The following is an 18,801-nucleotide window of genomic DNA, read 5'->3' as shown; positions in this document are numbered from 1 at the left end:
TGCATCGTGAATCCCGCTGCCCTCTAGAGAACAGACATGGAGCTATACTTTGAGCTCCCACACGGTGCATCCAGAAATATTCACAGTGCTTTACTTTTCCCACATTTTGTTATGTTACAGCCTTATTCCAAAATGGATGAAATAAATTTTTTCCTCTAAAAATTCTGCACACAATACCCCATAATGATAATGTGAAATTTTTTTTTTCTTTTTAGATTTTAGAGCTTACGTTGGGCAAAACTGCTCAAAGATGGGTGCGCTCTCAAGTTCCATCAGGTTGGATACGGAGCGTCGGTGCACAGCCATTTTCAGATCTCTCCAGAGATGTTCAATCAGATTCAGGTCTCGGCTCTGGTTGGGCATTCACAGAGTCAATCTGAAGCCACTCCTTTGATGTCTTGGCTGTGTGCTTAGGGTCACTGTCCTGCTGAAAGATGAACTGTCACCCCAGTCTGAGGTCAAGACCGCTCTGGAGCAGGTTTTCATCCAGGATGTCTCTGTACATTGCTGCATTCATCTTTCACTCAATCCTGACTAGTCTCCTAGTTCCTGCCACTGAAAAACATCCCCACAGCATGTTGCTGCCAGCACCATGCTTCACTATAGGTTTCCTCCAATGATGACGTCTGGCATTCACACCAAAGAGTTTAATCTTCGTCTCATTAGACCACAGAATTTTGTTTCTCATGGTCTGAGAGTCCTTCAGGTGCCTTTTTGGCAAACTCCAGGTGGGATGCCATGTGTCATTTACTAAGGACTACCTTCTGTCTGGCCACTCTACCATACAGGCCTGCCTGGTGGATTGCTGCAGAGATGATTGTCCTTCTGGAAGGTCCTACTCCACAGAGGAATGCTGGAGTTCTGACAGAGTGACCATCGGCTTCTTGGTCACCTCCCTGACTAAGGCCCTTCTCCCACAGTCACTCAGTTTAGACGGGCGGCCAGTTCTCAGAAGAGGTGGATCTGAACTTCTTCCATTTACAGATGATGGAGGCCACTGTGTTCACTGGGACCTTCAAAAGAGCAGAAATGTTTCTGTACTCTTCCCCAGATTTTTGTCTCGAGACAATCCTGCCTCGGAGGTCTATAGGCAATTCTTTTGACTTCATGCTTGCTTTGTGCTCTGACATGCACTGTCACCTGTGGGACCTTATATGTAGAAAGGTGTGTACCTTTCCAAATCATGTCCACTCAACTGAATTTACCCCACTTGGACTCCAGTTAAGCTGTAGAAACATCTCAAAGATGATCAGTGGAAACAGGATGCACCTGAGCCCAATTTTAAGCTTCATAGCAAAGGCTGTGAATACTTATGTACGTGGGATTTTTTTTTTTAATAAATTTGAAAAAATCCCAAGAAAAACACTTTTAACATTGTCATTACGGGGTATTGTGTGTAGAATTTGGAGGGGAAAAATTGAATTTAATCCGTTTTGGAATAAGGCTGTAACATAACAAAATGTGGAAAAAGTGAAGCACTGTGAATACTTTACGGACACACCATATTTTCCAGAGTATAAGTCACACCAGAGTACATTTTTATTATTGCAGTTTATTCTTTTATTATTGCTTTCTCCAGGTAAAACTGGATTTGCACAAGAAAGGGCATTCAGCTCAAGACTTGCCAAATCCTAGTGCAGATCTGTTCTGGTTCTGCTATGGAGATCCTGAACAAAATGGGGGCAGCTGGAAGATGAACAACAACATTCTTTTATTATTGGAGTTTATTTTGTTTAGTACTTTGATTCCAGGGAAAGCCACATAGAGCGGGCAAAATAAGTATTGAACACATCACCATTTTTTTCAGCAAATATATTTCTAAAAGTGCTATTGACATGACATTTTCAGCAGATGTTGGTAATAGCCAAGTAATCCACACATACAAAGAAATCAAACCACATATGTCCATAAATTAAGTTATGTGTAATAATATGAAATGACACAAGGAAAAAGTATTTAATACCTGAAGAAGGGGAGGTGCAAAAAGACATGGAAAGCAATCCTGCCCCTTGTCAATGCAAATTAATATCAGTTGGTTCAGTCCCAACATCTCATGATTGGTAAAAACAAAGAGCTTTTACCAAGTGTTTACCTTATTGTTGCAAAACGTACTGATGGCATTGGTTACAGAAGGATTTCTAAACTTCTGAATGTTGGGGCCACAATCCGAAAATGGAAAGCACACTGTTTCACCATAAACTGTCCACAACCAGGTGGACATTTCAGGAAGACAATGATCCCAAACCCACAGCCAAGGAAACTCTCAGTTGTTTTCAGAAAATGAAAAAGCTGCTACAATGACCCAGCCAATCACCTTACTTGAATCCAATAGAAAATGTATGTTAAGGACTAAAGATCAGAGTTCATAGAAGAGGTCTATGGAACCTTCAAGATTTGAAGACTGTTTGTGTGGAGGAATGAGCCAAAAATCACACCAGAGCAATGGCTGTGACTAGTTTCTTCATAGAGGAGGCATTTTGAAGTGGTCATTACCAATAAAGGCTTTTGTACGACATATTAAATAAATTTCAGTAAGCGCGTTCAATATTTTTTCCCTGTGTCATTCTATTTTATTACACATAATTTAATTTCTGTACTCATTCATTTTGGTTTCTTTGCATGTGTGGATTACTTGGGTTGTTACTGACATCTAGTAAAAATGTCATGTCAGTAGCACCTTTAGAAATATATTCACTGAGAAAAATGGTGGGGTGTTTTTACACACTGTACATAGTTACATTAATTATTCATAATGAAGATTTTCCAGTAGGCACGTGGAGATTTATCAATATGAATCGGTATCTAGCTACAAATGTGCGTGATGCAAGTCCATCGATTCATTCAGTGTGCATCGATTCAATTGATGGATTAAACCATGTTGCATCGCTCGCTGCCTGCTTGCATTGATTTATTCCGATGCACACTGAATGCACCAGGGACTGTTAGGGACACCGGAGTGGCCGTTGTTCATGAGGGTGTTTATTGAGAAAATGATTATTTGTCTATATTGATTACAGACTGCAATCTGCTTGATGCTTGAAGCAACAACACAACGAAGCAGCGCTTCGACCCGCTGTTCGCTGGTTCTCTGCTTCGCTGGTTTTCAGAAGTGGTAAGTCCACTGAAGTTGTCCATCAGGTAAAGAAAATAATAATAATAATAATAATAATAATAATAATAATAATAATAATAATATCCTCTGTTTTGTTGGACTAAGTGCGCAGCTCCAAAGAGCCGCGCAGATTTCGGTTGGAATTAATAACTTCAGAGCGAATCGCTGTTTTAAATCAAATGACACCTCTTTCCAAATGTTATAATACAAACAAACTACATCCCACCAAAACCGTTTTTAATTTTTATGAATTACATCATGACGTCCAGCGCAGCCGGCTGCAAGAGCTCAGGTCAGAGTCTATGGAGTTACATTTGCCTCATTAATATCTGAAAGGAAATGCTTTTGACAAAAACTACAGATTTTGTTCATTTCTGTCCAGAGATCTAGGATCCATCATGTACATCAAGAATCCAGTGACCATGCACAGATTTTACTGATTTCCATTTATGTTCAGAGATCAAGGATCCAGTGACCAATTTCATATTTATTTACTTTAAGACTCAATACAATGTTGCTTGAATAGAAAACCTGTAAACTCTACTTTTAGTACACAGAAAATTCACAAGAGGCATTAATAAGGGAATCGATAAAGAATCGATAAGTGGAATTGATAATGGCATCAATATCGATAAAATCTTATCAATACCCATCCCTAATCGAATCGGGAATAGGGATGATTCGTATCGCATCACATCTTCAGTATCATCATGTGTCATCATCGCTATATATATTGTATCGCTGGTAGTGTATCGAGGTGGGTATCGAATCATTGTCATTGATGAGATTCACATGCCTATTTTCCAGTATATAAGCTGCACCAAAGTATAGGTTGTAGGACTTTTCAAAGCAGTTAAAAAAAAAAAAAAAAAAAAATCACTTTTTCTCCAGAAAGTATCAATCAATCAATTCAATCAAATTTTTTTTTTACATAGCGCCAAATCACAACAAACAGTTGCCCCAAGGTGCTTTATATTGTAAGGCAAGGCCATACAATAATGATGTAAAACCCCAACGGTCAAAACGACCCCCTGTGAGCAAGCACTTGGCTACAGTGGGAAGGAAAAACTCCCTTTTAACAGGAAGAAACCTCCAGCAGATCCAGGCTCAGGGAGGGGCAGTCTTCTGCTGGGACTGGTTGGGGCTGAGGGAGAGAACCAGGAAAAGACATGCTGTGGAGGGGAGCAGAGATCGATCACTAATGATTAAATGCAGAGTGGTGCATACAGAGCAAAAAGAGAAAGAAACAGTGCATCATGGGAACCCCCCAGCAGTCTATGTCTATAGCAGCATAACTAAGGGATGGTTCAGGGTCACCTGATCCAGCCCTAACTATAAGCTTTAGCAAAAAGGAAAGTTTTAAGCCTAATCTTAAAAGTAGAGAGGGTGTCTGTCTCCCTGATCTGAATTGGGAGCTGGTTCCACAGGAGAGGAGCCTGAAAGCTGAAGGCTCTGCCTCCCATTCTACTCTTACAAACCCTAGGAACTACAAGTAAGCCTGCAGTCTGAGAGCGAAGTGCTCTATTGGGGTGATATGGTACTACGAGGTCCCTAAGATAAGATGGGACCTGATTATTCAAAACCTTATAAGTAAGAAGAAGAATTTTAAATTCTATTCTAGAATTAACAGGAAGCCAATGAAGAGAGACCAATATGGGTGAGATATCCTCTCTCCTTCTAGTCCCCGTTAGTACTCTAGCTGCAGCATTTTCAATTAACTGAAAGCTTTTTAGGGAACTTTTAGGACAACCTGATAATAATGAATTACAATAGTCCAGCCTAGAGGAAATAAATGCATGAATTAGTTTTTCAGCATCACTCTGAGACAAGACCTTTCTAATTTTAGAGATATTGCATAAATGCAAAAAAGCAGTCCTACATATTTGTTTAATATGCGCTTTGAATGACATATCCTGATCAAAAATGACTCCAAGATTTCTCACAGTATTACTAGAGGTCAGGGTAATGCCATCCAGAGTAAGGATCTGGTTAGACACCATGTTTCTAAGATTTGTGGGGCCAAGTACAATAACTTCAGTTTTATCTGAGTTTAAAAGCAGGAAATTAGAGGTCATCCATGTCTTTATGTCTGTAAGACAATCCTGCAGTTTAGCTAATTGGTGTGTGTCCTCTGGCTTCATGGATAGATAAAGCTGGGTATCATCTGCGTAACAATGAAAATTTAAGCAATACCGTCTAATAATACTGCCTAAGGGAAGCATGTATAAAGTGAATAAAATTGGTCCTAGCACAGAACCTTGTGGAACTCCATAATTAACTTTAGTCTGTGAAGAAGATTCCCCATTTACATGAACAAATTGTAATCTATTAGACAAATATGATTCAAACCACCGCAGTGCAGTGCCTTTAATACCTATGGCATGCTCTAATCTCTGTAATAAAATTTTATGGTCAACAGTATCAAAAGCAGCACTGAGGTCTAACAGAACAAGCACAGAGATGAGTCCACTGTCCGAGGCCATAAGAAGATCATTTGCAACCTTCACTAATGCTGTTTCTGTACTATGATGAATTCTAAAACTTGACTGAAACTCTTCAAATAGACCATTCCTCTGCAGATGATCAGTTAGCTGTTTTACAACTACCCTTTCAAGAATTTTTGAGAGAAAAGGAAGGTTGGAGATTGGCCTATAATTAGCTAAGATAGCTGGGTCAAGTGATGGCTTTTTAAGTAATGGTTTAATTACTGCCACCTTAAAAGCCTGTGGTACATAGCCAACTAACAAAGATAGATTGATCATATTTAAGATCGAAGCATTAAATAATGGTAGGGCTTCCTTGAGCAGCCTGGTAGGAATGGGGTCTAATAAACATGTTGATGGTTTGGATGAAGTAACTAATGAAAATAACTCAGACAGGACAATCGGAGAGAAAGAGTCTAACCAAATACCGGCATCACTGAAAGCAGCCAAAGATAACGATACGTCTTTGGGATGGTTATGAGTAATTTTTTCTCTAATAGTTAAAATTTTGTTAGCAAAGAAAGTCATGAAGTCATTACTAGTTAAAGTTAATGGAATACTCAGCTCAATAGAGCTCTGACTCTTTGTCAGCCTGGCTACAGTGCTGAAAAGAAACCTGGGGTTGTTCTTATTTTCTTCAATTAGTGATGAGTAGAAAGATGTCCTAGCTTTATGGAGGGCTTTTTTATAGAGCAACAGATTCTTTTTCCAGGCTAAGTGAAGATCTTCTAAATTAGTGAGACGCCATTTCCTCTCCAACTTACGGGTTATCTGCTTTAAGCTACGAGTTTGTGAGTTATACCACGGAGTCAGGCACTTCTGATTTAAAGCTCTCTTTTTCAGAGGAGCTACAGCATCCAAAGTTGTCTTCAATGAGGATGTAAAACTATTGACGAGATACTCTATCTCACTTACAGAGTTTAGGTAGCTACTCTGCACTGTGTTGGTATATGGCATTAGAGAACATAAAGAAGGAATCATATCCTTAAACCTAGTTACAGCGCTTTCTGAAAGACTTCTAGTGTAATGAAACTTATTCCCCACTGCTGGGTAGTCCATCAGAGTAAATGTAAATGTTATTAAGAAATGATCAGACAGAAGGGAGTTTTCAGGGAATACTGTTAAGTCTTCTATTTCCATACCATAAGTCAGAACAAGATCTAAGATATGATTAAAGTGGTGGGTGGACTCATTTACATTTTGAGCAAAGCCAATAGAGTCTAATAATAGATTAAATGCAGTGTTGAGGCTGTCATTCTCAGCATCTGTGTGGATGTTAAAATCGCCCACTATAATTATCTTATCTGAGCTAAGCACTAAGTCAGACAAAAGGTCTGAAAATTCACAGAGAAACTCACAGTAACGACCAGGTGGACGATAGATAATAACAAATAAAACTGGTTTTTGGGACTTCCAATTTGGATGGACAAGACTAAGAGTCAAGCTTTCAAATGAATTAAAGCTCTGTCTGGGTTTTTGATTAATTAATAAGCTGGAATGGAAGATTGCTGCTAATCCTCTTCCTCGGCCCGTGCTACGAGCATTCTGACAGTTAGTGTGACTCGGGGGTGTTTGTTGTGTGGGCCGCTGAAGAGGAGGTACTGCTGGCCCACCACCACCAGTCGGCGCCCTGCTTGGAGTGCGGGCTTCAAGCATGAGAGGGCGCCGAGACAGAGAGTGACAGCTGTCACTCATTTACACCAGCTGTCACCAATCACCTGCAGCTCTACAAAAGCCGGATCATTACTCCACCTCCTCGCCGAGAAATCACCTACCGTTGAAGGTAAATCTCTCTGTAGTTTTGGTGCTGATCGCACAGTGAGTTTTGATTGCCTTGCAGGCGTTCCTGGACCTTTCCTCAGCTGGAGGCTGGGATTGCAGATCCAACAGGAGACGACGTACTTCTCTCCTCACGGATAAGTAATATCAGGACCTGCACGTAGTTGTTTGGAGGTGGAGGTTTTCCCTCCTTGAAGACCTGTAGAAAAAGGATTACTGGGTGTGTGGGTACACACTCATCATAACTGTTTTTGTCATCTTCTGCCAGCAGTACCAGGGTCTGCAACAGAAGACGGTGACCACCTGGGGACTCAGGACTTGGCGACTCCGGTGTTCTTCAGGCCGTTGGTGATGGAAGCTGTGTGGGTCCCGGCTCTCCGATCACCAGAGGTCTCCTATCTTCGAGCCTGCCCGCACGTCACCTTGTGTACAATTGGCATTATCTGTGTCTGTATTCAGTTGTGCGTTTCACAACATTAAATTGTTACTCTTTGTCTTATCCATTGTCCGTTCATTTGCGCCCCCTGTTGCGGGTCCGTGTTACGACCCTCTCCCAACAGTGTTGACTCATTTAAACTAACATATTCATCCTGCTGTAACCAGGTTTCTGTAAGGCAGAATAAATCAATATGTTGATCAATTATTATATCATTTACCAACAGGGACTTAGAAGAGAGAGACCTAATGTTTAATAGACCACATTTAACTGTTTTAGTCTGTGGTGCAGTTGAAGGTGCTATATTATTTTTTCTTTTTTAATTTTTATGCTTAAATAGATTTTTGCTGGTTATTGGTGGTCTGGGAGCAGACACCGTCTCTACGGGGATGGGGTAATGAGGGGATGGCAGGGGGAGAGAAGCTGCAGAGAGGTGTGTAAGACTACAACTCTGCTTCCTGGTCCCAACCCTGGATAGTCACGGTTTGGAGGATTTAAGAAAATTGGCCAGATTTCTAGAAATGAGAGCTGCTCCATCCAAAGTGGGATGGATGCCGTCTCTCCTAACAAGACCAGGTTTTCCCCAGAAGCTTTGCCAATTATCTATGAAGCCCACCTCATTTTTTGGACACCACTCAGACTAAGACCATTTACTAAGTATGGTAAATGGTCAGAAAAAAAACTGACATCATATGGCAACATTAAATAATTAACTACTTCTTTGTCTTTCGGCTGCTCCAGTCAGAGGTTCACCACAGCAGATCAATCGTTTCCATCTCACCCTGTCCTCTGTATCTTCCTCTGTCACACCAACCACCTGCATGTCCTCCCTCACCATAAACCTCCCCTTTGGCCTCCCTCTTCTCCTCCTGCCTGTTGGCTCCATCCTCAGCATCCTTCTCCCTATATACCCTGGGTCCCTCCACTGCACATGTCCAAACCATCTCAATCTCACCTCTCTGACTGTCTACAAATCGTATCGCAACATCTTCAGCTCTGCCACCTCCAGCTCAACCTCCTGTCTTTTTGTTAGTGCCACCGTCTCTAAGCCGTACAACATAGCTGGTGTCACTACTGAAAACGTTCCCCTTCACTCTTGCAGATATTCTTTTATCACAAATCACTCCTGCCATCTTTCTCCACCTACTCAGCCCTGCCTGTACTCTCTTCTTCACCTCTCTACCACACTCCCCATTACTTTGGACAGTTGACCCCAAGTATTTAAATTCATCTACTTTTGCCACTTCTCCTCCTTGTAATCACATTACTCCACCAGGCTCCCTCTCATTCACACACATGTACCCAGTCTTGCTCCTACCAACTTTCATTCCCCTTCACTCCAGAGCATATCTCAACCTCTCCAGGCTCAACTCAGCTTGCTTTCTACTCTCACTACAGATCACAATGTCATCTACAAACATCATAGTCCATGGAGACTTCCTGTCTGATCTTATCCGTCAACCTGTCCATCACCATTGCAAACAAGAAAGGACTCAGAGCTGATCCTTGGTGTAATCCCACCTCCACCTTGAATGAGTGTCATTTCTACTGTGCATATCACCGCTGTCACACTGTCCTTGTACATGTCCTGCACTACCCTAACATACTTCTATGCCACTCCAGACTTCCTCATGCAATACCAATAACTCTTTTCTTGGCACCCTGTCACCTTTTACTAAACTTTCTATGACTGGGAAAGAAGACACAGCCATGAAAAATAGGATAACATTTTTAAAAACCATTTCAGATGATTGAAAAAAGTCATATGACTGCCGTCCACTTTTATTTAGGCTTATTACAGTTTTCAGTCCTGAAATAAACCCACATGCACCTATGTGACTCACAAGATTCGGTTTGCAAAAATAATAAAAAGGACAAAGCTGATGGTGAGTTTACATCTACTTAAAACAGCTATTTATACTTTTAAGGTTATATATTGTAAAACGGTTGACAGAGGTGCTGTTAGCTGGACGGCTGTATCTGTTGAGGCAGTTAAACAAAATGTGAGCATGCGCGCGCACACACACACACACACACACACACACACACACACACACACACACAGATAAGAACAGCCCAAAGTGATTGCGCACTGTAAAATGGTCACAGAAGATGTCATGATGTGGACAGAATGAACAGCTGGACAGCAGCTGAAACACTGCCTGGTGTAAATGTGTGCACATGCACAGCTGTTGGGTGCAGCGTGCACGTCCAACGTGATGTGACCGTGCCGTTTGCAGTGTGTTCCAGGCCTAACTCATAGCAATGCACAAACACATCTTTAAATGGCTGTCAATCAAAACGCACAAAGGTCCAACAAGAAACTGCCCCACACATGAGAAGATGCCAATATTTACACACGACTGCTCTGTTTGACTGTGATACACGGGGAATGCTTTCACTGTCGGTGACATGTTTAGCCGCATGTTCTCCCTGAATTGCTGGCTGTCTGAGTGGTGTCCAAAAAATGAGGTGGGCTTCATAGATAATTGGCAAAGCTTCTGGGGAAAACCTGGTCTTGTTAGGAGAGACGGCATCCATCCCACTTTGGATGGAGCAGCTCTCATTTCTAGAAATCTGGCCAATTTTCTTAAATCCTCCAAACCGTGACTATCCAGGGTTGGGACCAGGAAGCAGAGTTGTAGTCTTACACACTTCTCTGCAGCTTCTCTCCCCCTGCCATCCCCTCATTACCCCATCCCCGTAGAGACGGTGCCTGCTCCCAGACCACCAATAACCAGTAAAAATCAATTTAAGCATAAAAATTCAAAAAGAAAAAATAATATAGCACCTTCAACTGCACCACAGACTAAAACAGTTAAATGTGGTTTATTAAACATTAGGTCTCTCTCTTCTAAGTCCCTGTTAGTAAATGATATAATAACTGATCAACATATTGATTTATTCTGCCTAACAGAAACCTGGTTACAGCAGGATGAATATGTCAGTTTAAATGAGTCAACACCCCCGAGTCACACTAACTGCCAGAACGCTCGTAGCACGTGCCGAGGCGGAGGATTAGCAGCAATCTTCCATTCCAGTTTATTAATTAATCCAAAACCCAGACAGAGCTTTAATTCATTTGAAAGCTTGACTCTTAGTCTTGTCCATCCAAACTGGAAGTCCCAAAAAACAGTTTTATTTGTTATTATCTATCGTCCACCTGGTCGTTACTGTGAGTTTCTCTGTGAATTTTCAGACCTTTTGTCTGACTTAGTGCTTAGCTCAGATAAGATAATTATAGTGGGCGATTTTAACATCCACACAGATGCTGAGAATGACAGCCTCAACATTGCATTTAATCTATTATTAGACTCAATTGGCACACACCAATTAGCTAAACTGCAGGATTGTCTTACAGACATAAAGACATGGATGACCTCTAATTTCCTGCTTTTAAACTCAGATAAAACTGAAGTTATTGTACTTGGCCTCACAAATCTCAGAAACATGGTGTCTAACCTGATCCTTACTCTGGATGGCATTACCCTGACCTCTAGTAATACTGTGAGAAATCTTGGAGTCATTTTTGATCAGGATATGTCATTCAATGCACATATTAAACAAATATGTAGGACTGCTTTTTTGCATTTGCGCAATATCTCTAAAATTAGAAAGGTCTTGTCTCAGAGTGATGCTGAAAAACTAATTCATGCATTTATTTCCTCTAGGCTGGACTATTGCAATTCATTATTATCAGGTTGTCCTAAAAGTTCCCTGAAAAGCCTTCAGTTAATTCAAAATGCTGCAGCTAGAGTGCTAACAGGGACTAGAAGGAGAGAGCATATCTCACCCATATTGGCCTCTCTTCAGTGGCTTCCTGTTAATTCTAGAATAGAATTTAAAATTCTTGTTCTTATAAGGTTTTGAATAATCAGGTCTCATCTTATCTTAGGGACCTCGTAGTACCATATCACCCCAATAGAGCGCTTCACTCTCAGACTGCAGGCTTACTTGTAGTTCCTAGGGTCTGTAAGAGTAGAATGGGAGGCAGAGCCTTCAGCTTTCAGGCTCCTCTCCTGTGGAACCAGCTCCCAATTCGGATCAGGGAGACAGACACCCTCTCTACTTTTAAGATTAGGCTTAAAACTTTCCTTTTTGCGAAAGCTTATAGTTAGGGCTGGATCAGGTGACCCTGAACCATCCCTTAGTTATGCTGCTATAGACTTAGACTGCTGGGGGGTTCCCATGATGCACTGAGTGTTTCTTTCTCCTTTTGCCCTGTATGCACCACTCTGCATTTAATCATTAGTGATTGATCTCTGCTCCCCTCCACAGCATGTCTTTTTCCTGGTTCTCTCCCTCAGCCCCAACTAGTCCCAGCAGAAGACTGCCCGTCCCTGAGCCTGGTTCTGCTGGAGGTTTCTTTCTGTTAAAAGGGAGTTTTTCCTTCCCACTGTCGCCAAGTGCTTGCTCACAGGGGGTCGTTTTGACCGTTGGAGTTTTTACGTAATTATTGTACGGCCTTGCCTTACAATATAAAGCGCCTTGGGGCAACTGTTTGTTGTGATTTGGCGCTATATAAATAAAATTGATTTGATTTGATTTAGTCTGACTGATGCAGCACGACAGTCGCTCCTGCAGGAATCTGTAAAAACTCAATCATGCATTCCTGCTTACAAATACATGAATACGGTTGAGATCTGTGGAACCGTTGTGCACTCAGACGTTTGCCAAAGTTTGTTGGTTTGCTAATCTGCATCACTTATGACACATTTATTACTGCTTATAGCTAAATATATGACATCAGAGACATGTTGGGCATTGGCGTCTTCCACCTCACTTTTAAAGCTGCTAATCTGACAGTTCAAGGTCTCTTTCTTTAGCGCCTTCATCCAAAGACACTTTTACATATTATACACGTCTACAGTGGATATGAAAAAGGTTCATCCTGTTGGAGGTTTTCGTATTTAAATAAAAGTATTTAAAGCTACAGTGTACAGGATTTAGGGGTGTTGTAGCATTAATAACCATCCGTTCATCAGTGCATAATTGCCTGCAACAACACAATGCATTTTTCCTGATTTCAGGACAGCCCTTCATATCTAGAAGGGAGCGTGCACCCTGATGGAGGTCGCCATGGTGATACAGTAGCCCAAAAGGGACATAACTAAAAACATTTGGGGGGGGGGGGGCTGATCTCAGGTAGATTATTGCTGGCATCTGGATTCATATTCAGTTATCAGTGTAGTCAGAATAAAGCCATGCATTTCTGTGTGATCCAACTCCTAGTATTGTTACTAAGACACAATGACAGCAAAAGAACACCACAAGCAACTCCATGAAAATGCTACTGAGAAGCACAAGCCATGAAAATCTAACCTCTGCGTTATGTTTTCTACCCCCCCTTCAGGGCACGAAATCACAAGCTCCGAGACAGAATGCAGGCACTCCAATTATGAGGCTAAAACCCATGGGCCTTAGTGTCTGTCAGCGTTGGGGAGTGAGGTTTTCTGACTACATATGCACAACACTCTGGCTTGCCTCCATCTCACGAAGGACAGAGGACAGTTTTCAGGTCACTTAACATACAGTCCAGTCCATAAGTATATAGATAGTGAATCAAATTTTTAAATTTTGCCTCTGTACACAACCACAATGGAGTTGAAATCAAACAATTGTGATGTGCTTGTACTTAGGCTTTAATTCAAAGGGTTTGACAAAAATATCACATAAACTAATTAATTACAACCATTTACAAACACAGTCCCACCATTTTCAGAGCCCATAAGTTATTCATTCTTCTTCAGATAATCAAGAAAGTTCATACATTTCAGGTCAACTGGTTCCTGAGATATCATGCTAACAAGGATGGCAATAACAATATCTTTCTGTGACCTTGAAATTGACCCCAAGGTCACTACAACTGACTGGTGTCAGGGATCATCCAAGTACACCCTTATGCTAAATATGAATGAAATTGTTGGTCAACTGGTTCTTGAGATATCGCTCTATCAAGGGTGGCAATGACAATTTTGAATATCTTTATGTGACCTTGAGATTGACCCCAAGGTCACTATAATCAACTGGTGTTGGGGGATCACCCAAGTACAACCTTATGCTAAATATGAATTAAATTGTTCAGCTGGCTGTTGAGATATTGTGCTAACAAGCGAAAATGGATGGACGGACATGCTGATCGCTACATCCCGGTATTTCAAACCGGGGGGATAAAAATGGTGTCATTGTAACTACTAGTGGACCTGACTGTGCTCTAGTTAAAACATTCACAAATTAAAGAGATTGTTACAACTGTAATTCTAGCTTGAGTGACAGCATGTAGACTGGTGAGGGACGCAACCAAGAGACGTGTGAAAACTCTGAAGGAGAAGAAAATTTGGTAAATTAAATGGGAGACAATAGGTGACAACTGCTGCAACAATTGTCACCTATTGCAGCAGCTTTACGGTAGAACACAACTGAAACTAAATGACCTCACAGAGTTGGCTAGATGCAACATTGGCAACTCTAGGTGTCCTGTCAAGGGTGTACCCTGCCTTGTGCTTTATGACTGCTGGGATAGACTCCAGCCCCCCGCGACCCTTAATTGGACTAAGCGATTGAAGATGAGTGTATGAGTGAGTGAGGTTTGCTAATAACAATAAAAACAACAAGAAAATGTTCAAGGTCTAAGTAGAAGAATCTGAGTCAAACTGGGGGCAAAAAAGGCACATCTGAATGTCTGAAGGGAACTCTGGGAAATTAAAATTTAAATCAGATCAGTGTGCTGTGGGTTTAATCTTTAAACAGACTTTATCAGCCTCAAACAGAGGAGAAATTCGTCCATGTTGTGCGTTCACACGATGTTTATGTGAGTGTTTGGAGATGAAACAAACAGGAGGGAGGTCGTTTCTTTGTGCCACGGTAGCAGCGAGAGAACCAGTTAAAAGCCAACAATTAGTGGCTGACGTTTTTCCAGTGTGGCTGGGAACCGCAGCCCTAATGCCATCTGCCCCTGCGGATATGACAAAATGAGTTCATTGTATGAAACCCGACAGGGAGGTTTCAGAGAAAAGCTCCAAATGAAACATACGTTCACGGATTAGTAACCAAAGATATGAAAGCTGGCAGGGAAAGAGGCAGAAAGCAACAAATACAGCATGAAAAACAGAATAGAAAGACAAGGAGGTCTGATACTTTGGCCCAATCCCAATACTCTCCTGTCGCCCTACCACTTCTGGTAGGGCGACAGGAGAGTATTAGGATTATTGAGTGAGACCAACAACTTTTTGAAGTAATAATAATAATAATAATAATAATAAATAATAATAATAATAATAATACATTCCATTTATAGGAACCTTTCAAAAAAACTCAAGGACACCATTACAATGCAGAAATAAGCAGATTTAAAAGCATAAACAGATTAGAATTAAATACTTAAAAGGACGCTTAACAATTAAAAAGAAATTATATAACAATTTAAAACAAGACAAAAGTTATGCAGTGAATGAGTGGAACTCATGGTGAATAGGCTTTCTTGAACAGGTGGGTTTTGAGACATGATTTGAAAGTAACTAGACAGTTAATGTTGTGGATATTCGGTGGAAGGGAGTTCCAAAGGTGGAGTGCTGAGTGGCTAAAAGCTGTAAATCCCATAGTGGTCAAGTAGCCTAGCAGATAAAACCAAGAGCGTTAAGCCCCTTTCACACCGGGGCTGCTTCGAGTTGCTTCATGTGGCATCATGACTATGCAGGAATTTCTGCATCAGGTGCGCGCAGCAGGGGGGTGGAGAGGAGGTGAGGACGCAACCTGCAGGTCCTCTGCACAGAGAAATCAGAGTGCACTGGCTAGAGCCAAACTGTGCACTCTGATTTCTCTTCTAGTTTATATTTTGTTCTTGTGCTGAGCTGCAGGTCTGCACTCTTGAGTTCTGTTATAGTTTATCTTTTTTCCTTTGACCGCCAGCTGCACGCGCGAACGAACCGTCCGTGTGTAAATGTGGAGATGTCTGGAGTTATACTTGATGTGGACATGTCCTGTCTCTGGCAATTGGTCTGTGAGCAGGACTTATGTCCTTTTTTTGTCCTTTATTTAACACAGTGATGACAGAGTTTGAGGGGAGAACAAGGAGCTGCCTGCAGCCAACCTTTTTTTCTTTTAACTGTTCACGTGTGCGCATGAACGAATCGTCCGTGAGTGGACTGGAAACATCCGGACTTTTTACTGGATGTGGACATGTCCTGTCTCTGGCAATCAGTCTGTGAGCAGGATTTTTATGGCCTTTATTTAAACACATTTGTGAGAGAACTTAAGAGTGAGGAGCTCCAGCAGTCAGGCTGCAATCAGCATATGTTTTCTGTGCTCTTTGAGCGTGCAGTTTCACTGCATTGTGTACACGGTATAAAAACAATCCTGCGTGATTTATACTTTGGGAACAACAGAACACAGCAGGAATCATAAATTAACATCGGGTAACGTTGTATTGTGAGGGTGTGGCTTCCAGTCACGTTGAATACCGTCGCGTTGCCCTGACTTGCATTGAAACCACTTAATTTCTGCGTCGAGCACAGGATGCAAAAAAAAAAAAAAAAAAAAAAATTAAACATGTTTAGCTTTTGCCGTCCAATTCGCTTCGTCCTTTGCATCCCTCACGCTGTTGTGGCGTTGAGCTACATCATCTCGGCACTGGGTTGCTTCCACGTGGTGTCGTCATGACGCCGCACAATGCAACTCGAAGTGGGACAGGTGTGAAAGGGGCTTTAGACTGTGTTGTAAATCTGTGATGTTGAAAATATCGACAGTTGGAAAGATGAAGCATCTAACCCTACTGTCACAATAGCAACAGCAAGTGATGACTTCAATCAATCAATCAATTTTTTTTTTTATATAGCGCCAAATCACAACAAACAGTTGCCCCAAGGCGCTTTATATTGTAAGGCAAGGCCATACAATAATGATGTAAAACCCCAACGGTCAAAACGACCCCCTGTGAGCAAGCACTTGGCTACAGTGGGAAGGAAAAACTCCCTTTTAACAGGAAGAAACCTCCAGCAGAACCAGGCTCAGGGAGGGGCAGTCTTCTGCTGGGACTGGTTGGGGCTGAGGGAGAGAACCAGGAAAAAGACATGCTGTGGAGGGGAGCAGAGATCGATCACTAATGATTAAATGCAGAGTGGTGCATACAGAGCAAAAAGAGAAAGAAACAGTGCATCATGGGAACCCCCCAGCAGTCTACGTCTATAGCAGCATAACTAAGGGATGGTTCAGGGTCACCTGATCCAGCCCTAACTATAAGCTTTAGCAAAAAGGAAAGTTTTAAGCCTAATCTTAAAAGTAGAGAGGGTGTCTGTCTCCCTGATCTGAATTGGGAGCTGGTTCCACAGGAGAGGAGCCTGAAAGCTGAAGGCTCTGCCTCCCATTCTACTCTTACAAACCCTAGGAACTACAAGTAAGCCTGCAGTCTGAGAGCGAAGCCCTCTATTGGGGTGATATGGTACTACGAGGTCCCTAAGATAAGATGGGACCTGATTATTCAAAACCTTATAAGTAAGAAGAAGAATTTTAAATTCTATTCTAGAATTAACAGGAAGCCAATGAAGAGAGGCCAATATGGGTGAGATATGCTCTCTCCTTCTAGTCCCCGTCAGCACTCTAGCTGCAGCATTTTGAATTAACTGAAGGCTTTTTAGGGAACTTTTAGGACAACCTGATAATAATGAATTACAATAGTCCAGCCTAGAGGAAATAAATGCATGAATTAGTTTTTCAGCATCACTCTGAGACAAGACCTTTCTGATTTTAGAGATATTGCGTAAATGCAAAAAAGCAGTCCTACATATTTGTTTAATATGCGCTTTGAATGACATATCCTGATCAAAAATGACTCCAAGATTTCTCACAGTATTACTAGAGGTCAGGGTAATGCCATCCACAGTAAGGATCTGGTTAGACACCATGTTTCTAAGATTTGTGGGGCCAAGTACAATAACTTCAGTTTTATCTGAGTTTAAAAGCAGGAAATTAGAGGTCATCCATGTCTTTATGTCTGTAAGACAATCCTGCAGTTTAGCTAATTGGTGTGTGTCGTCTGGCTTCATGGATAGATAAAGCTGGGTATCATCTGCGTAACAATGAAAATTTAAGCAATACCGTCTAATAATACTGCCTAAGGGAAGCATATATAAAGTGAATAAAATTGGTCCTAGCACAGAACCTTGTGGAACTCCATAATTAACTTTAGTCTGTGAAGAAGATTCCCCATTTACATGAACAAATTGTAATCTATTAGACAAATATGATTCAAACCACCGCAGCGCAGTGCCTTTAATACCTATGGCATGCTCTAATCTCTGTAATAAAATTTTATGGTCAACAGTATCAAAAGCAGCACTGAGGTCTAACAGAACAAGCACAGAGATGAGTCCACTGTCCGAGGCCATAAGAAGATCATTTGTAACCTTCACTAATGCTGTTTCTGTACTATGATGAATTCTAAAACCTGACTGAAACTCTTCAAATAGACCATTCCTCTGCAGATGATCAGTTAGCTGTTTTACAACTACCCTTTCAAGAATTTTTGAGAGAAAAGGAAGGTTGGAGATTGGCCTATAATTAGCTAAGATAGCTGGGTCAAGTGATGGCTTTTTAAGTAATGGTTTAATTACTGCCACCTTAAAAGCCTGTGGTACATAGCCAACTAACAAAGATAGATTGATCATATTTAAGATCGAAGCATTAAATAATGGTAGGGCTTCCTTGAGCAGCCTGGTAGGAATGGGGTCTAATAAACATGTTGATGGTTTGGATGAAGTAACTAATGAAAATAACTCAGACAGAACAATCGGAGAGAAAGAGTCTAACCAAATACCGGCATCACTGAAAGCAGCCAAAGATAACGATACGTCTTTGGGATGGTTATGAGTAATTTTTTCTCTAATAGTTAAAATTTTGTTAGCAAAGAAAGTCATGAACTCATTACTAGTTAAAGTTAATGGAATACTCAGCTCAATAGAGCTCTGACTCTTTGTCAGCCTGGCTACAGTGCTGAA

At 41.3% G+C, this 18,801-nt stretch overlaps 1 protein-coding gene across 3 annotated transcripts in view; it reads right to left on the bottom strand.

Annotated features, from left to right (window-relative positions):
* tspan9a (tetraspanin 9a) overlaps window positions 1-18,801 on the bottom strand; it is a 782,740-nt gene that overhangs the window by 926 nt on the left and 763,013 nt on the right. The window lies entirely within an intron of this gene.

Source organism: Thalassophryne amazonica, chromosome 8, assembly GCF_902500255.1.
Source record: "Thalassophryne amazonica chromosome 8, fThaAma1.1, whole genome shotgun sequence".
In the NCBI taxonomy this organism is placed as follows: Eukaryota; Metazoa; Chordata; class Actinopteri; order Batrachoidiformes; family Batrachoididae; genus Thalassophryne; species Thalassophryne amazonica.
Note: the sequence above shows the minus strand (reverse complement) of the source record. Positions and strands in the feature narration are given on the sequence as shown.